Below are 4,864 nucleotides of genomic sequence, written 5' to 3'. Positions count from 1 at the left end.
ACTAGGCCTGGAAAATGAACAAAGCAGCTGGTGGCTCAGCTCGGTTCAGCTTGTTATGAACTCCTTTGTACTCAGTTCGTGTGGCTGGCAAGCAAAGCTGCAGGCAGCTCATTCACCTTAAGTGACTCAACCGTGAATAGATAGTGTGCAGCTCGGCTCGGCTAGAGTGAGCTTGTGTAGATAAAATACATAGGTTTTAAGTGTAGTGTGCTAACCTCAACTCTCAACCTTTGACATAGAGGTTTAAAGTTTAAATCTCATTAGTTTCACTCTTTAAAATACATATTCTCAGGACAGCTCAGCTCACCCAGACACAAGCCCGAACTTCAATACCCTCTAGTGGTAAACATTATGTTGTGTTAAGGAAGTGTTTGGGTACGAGTTTGACCACATTTGCCTCTTTCATAGCACAATGCCTTCCGTTCTGCACTACCCCTTGTAATAAACGAGCCCTTACTGAAACAAAATGATTGGGTTTTTCAATACCATCCATTTTGTTAGTACTGTAAAATTATGTAGTGTTGTTATTAATGCCATGAATTTTGCTATTACTGATTAGAAAAAGTTAATATGCAAGACCATGGACACAATTATAAGAGAGTTACAGTTGAGGCTTGGTCCAATCTTCAGGGGAGGGAGGTAGGGGGTTTGAGATCAGGTTATATTGAAAATCACCACCAATGGTGATTTTTTCAATATTCACCCTACATTATGGCGGTATGGAGCACCATCATGGGGAGTCCTTTTAGGCTCCCTCAATGGCATTTATGTACTACCTTTTGGGCTCTCTCAAGGGCATTTTTGTACCACCAGGCTATTTTAGTGGTACGGACACAGGATGTATGGTGGATATTGAAAATCACCTGGTGATTTTATCATCTTATCCCAAATTCAGATTTGGATTTACTTGTTTTATTTTGGATTTCCCTTTGGATTTGAATCTGGCATGATAAGGTTCATATCCTGCACCCCTAGCACAGCTCAGATAAGCCCAAGTATGTGGCTTTAGATGGTTCCTTTTAAATTATCTACTATTCTCTTCATCTTATCTAGTCGTAGTATTGTCTTGGCATACCATGATTTGTGCCCTGTACCTAATTGGGTACTTTGATTGGGCTCGTCCTAAAAAAAAATTAAAGGAAAAAGAAAGTATCAGAACAATTGAATGATTTCTCTATACATCTGAATTTGCGCCACAGAAAGCTGAATGCATGACATCATAAAACTTTAATTTTAGATTGGATGGTGGACCAATGTACCAACTGCTTATTTATTATCTTGACTTTTGAGATCGTTGCTGGCTCAACGTACCATGGCTAGTCAATAAAAAAAAGGATACATATTTGCTACTGTCCAGTGTAAAATCTAGTTGAAAAATCATAGGTTCAAGTTGTATATCCACTCAATCTAATCTAGTTGAAAAATCATAGGTACAAGTTGTATGTACTCAATCTAATCCCATAGATGTGCTTAGCATGGTTTGTTTGTTATACACTTTGTATCATTTTTTTTATGTAAAAATATGATTTTACTTAATTTAGTCATAAAATTTTGGTACATTGCGGTCAGATAAATTTTGAAACCCTTGGAAAACCAACTTATATGTTAAATTAGCATGATCCTAAACCTGTTTTTTAATAAGAAACTATATAGGCCACATCTGTATGGTTGGATATACAGAGAGAAGTTGAACAAATCGGGAAATTTTAACTGGAGATGGCATGTACAAACAACTATATCAGATTTGTATTCTTTAAAAAATGAGACTCTAGCTGTATTTAATAAGACCAGTTAAATTTACACCCGAAACTGTATTATATATATGTGAACCAGTTATGAAATCAAACAATTGGAGGAAGTGGCGGATTCCTTTGTCATCTTTCAATAGCAACTCTAGGAAGCACTTTCTGTCCATGGATACAAATTGACATCCAAATGCAGATAAGACTGGTGAATAATGATAGAATTATTTTTCAAATTCGATTGTAATGCTAATTTGCCTTAGTTTTATGGGAAATTTTGTCCACCGCTTTCAGGACTTTTTAAAAAGGAAACATCGTGCTTCTTTCATGCTTTCTAATTAACATTGTGAGAGGCTTGCTTGCAGGAAATAAAAAGCCTTTGTTTGAATATGAAATAGAACTTTCTTCATGTTATAAATGCACTTTTAATATTAAAATACGTTGTTACTGTTTTAATTATGTTTTCGTTATAAAACCTGCAAATATGATGGAAAATTGGATAAAATGGTTAAAATGAATTTAAGTGGTGCAAATTAATTTTACATGTGCTTCTTCACTTTCTTCTCAATTCAATTGTTAGTTCTCGTGTGCACTTTTTCTCATTTTTTTTTTAAACTTCATGCTTCACATATTTCTTGAAGTTCTTGTTATTGGAACAAACAGTGGCCAAAAACTTAACTTTGGAAAAACACGATCCCAAGCATAGAGGTATGTTCTTAAGGTCACTATCTTTAGAACTTCAATTGCCCCACTTCAGGATTTTTGAAGATGCAAAAAGGGTTTGTTTGTGAACTAGGCTTGGACCTCAATAATGTCATTGTAAGGTGACCTCCCCCACGCGTGAACTTGGCAAGCAAAAACGAGATCAAAAGAATAGAAAGAAAGAAAGCTTTAGAATAAAAAAATATGATAAACCAAAAGACGAAAATAAAGAGATTTATAAATTTTAGAAAGGTCAACACATTTTTGTGATAAATGATATTAAAGGTGATAAATTCAATGGTTTAAAAATTAGACAAAAATAACCCTGAATAGTCACCTATCTTGACCAAAGGTCAAGGACCTCCAACACTATCCAACAGTCATAATGCCATATAAATAACTTTTAAAGTCTTTCAAACGTCCAAACCAATAGAGAAATAAAAAGTTAAAGATGACTTAGTCAAAGGTTAAGGTACAGTCAAAACGAATTTCGGTACCTCACATATGCCTCGCATGAGTATGCGAAGTGCAAAGTGCACCATCAAAGCATCACATTATGTGCCATTAAAGTGCAAAATGCTACATCAAAGTGTCACATTGCTCCTTATAAGAGCTCTTGCACACACATGTGCGCACGCGTGCAAGAATAGTGTGTCCGTTCCTACGCAAAATGCATCAACGTCTGCAAGTCACCTTATGACCCAAGGGTTTCAAAAGTATAGAATAAAGAGCAAAGTCTCTATTTAAACCACCAGAAATATGTCTCCCTCTTAAATATGGTACTAAACATTTTCAAAGTATTTTTGTGGAAAATAATAAGCACCAAAACTTTATAAAATGAGGAATATTTTGAAACTTTTTCCAACACTTGTTTCATGCTTCATGTGTCTTTCTCATATCCAGTTCTTACTTTGTCTTTCTCATATCCAGTTCTTACTTTGGTAACTATGGTTTGGCAAAATGATAGAAACCACTTATTACTTTTATATATTATGTTTTTGACTAGGGGCTCCTTACCCACTAGACTAGTAAGCATTGCCCCTTTTTAAAATATCACCTATTTGAAAAAGATCATGCTCTTACTACGATATTTAGTGTGATAAAGTCACATTTTGCAGTATATCTTTTATGTTATTTATATTTTTATGTATTTTATGTGTTTATATGTGCCAATAGTTCTCAAATAACCAGATTTTTTCAAAATTCCACTATATTTATCGAAAATAAGATTTGTTACATTAATTCATACTCTTTTTTTATAATAAAGCTGGGGTTAGGCTAACCCCTACCAGTTCATTTGTGAAAAGTTATAAAGTGAATGTATTAAAAAATTCACCCTTCCATCAATGGGTGCCAGTCCGGGGGTGATCCTTCTACGTTTTGGTTAATCCTCTTATAGCTAGTTTTGCTAGATTTTTTTTACCAAAAAATGGGATTTACAATAATTATAGTTAATTTTAACCCTGTCAAAATTGTACAAAAAAAATCTAAAAATCATGTAGGCATCCCTCTTTTAGGACCCCTTCCTTCCAACACTTGTGACAATGGACGAGCGAGGTCCATGCAGCTGGTTTCCATGTCTTAAGGATAGTGTGCCATGCATTCCATTCCCTTTCTTCCAAACTCCCCTCATGAGTGAAACAATCGCATATGGCTTCCATGACTGTGCACTGTATACCCCATATGTCATCCCTTTTGGAAAATACTTTGGATATTAACCTTTATCCATCATATGAGGGGTGGATCTCAATGTCTAAGGGTGCACATCACCTACTCGTGCACCGCATGAACAACGTCCTTTATTGTCTCTTAAAAATTGCCTCATTTCTTTTCCTCCATAGGATCCGTAATTTTACATGGAAGGTAATATCCTAGCTCTATTGAGTATGTTTTTCTTTGAATTTTCTTCTTGGTACATCTGACCAAGTTATCTTTAACATTTGACCATGGTTTCCAATGTATTTCAAATGAATTGGAGTTCCATATGTGGATTGCCCAATGACATTTTAAAAATAAGTGGCTAGACTCCTCTTTTTTTGCAAAATACACACCTACTTGATGTTTGGAATCCCAAACTTTGTAATCTATTCTGGGACAGCAGCTTCCCTTCCATTTCAAATTTTAAGGAGATGGAGGCTTTGGGGTGGAGCTTTGTTGTTTCATACCTTTTTGAATGCTTGATCTTGTTGCCCTTTCTCTTTTTGTCATCACCCATCCACTCATAAAATACTTTCCTGCCGGCAACCATTAAGCTCATCTTCTTGCATGGGCTGCTATATTTGTCTTTCAACCTCCCTCTTAATATTTGGTGAGAGTTGACCCTTTCATTCGCCAATTTGATGGTGGGATGAGAATCTTTATCTATGAATGTTGCCAAAGGTTGGAAATGATGGGCAACTATTGTAAAAGGGGGACCCTAG

This window comes from Nuphar pumila, chromosome 1 (assembly GCF_984573655.1).
Source record: "Nuphar pumila chromosome 1, dmNupPumi1.hap1.1, whole genome shotgun sequence".
Lineage (NCBI taxonomy): Eukaryota > Viridiplantae > Streptophyta > Magnoliopsida > Nymphaeales > Nymphaeaceae > Nuphar > Nuphar pumila.
Note: the sequence above shows the minus strand (reverse complement) of the source record.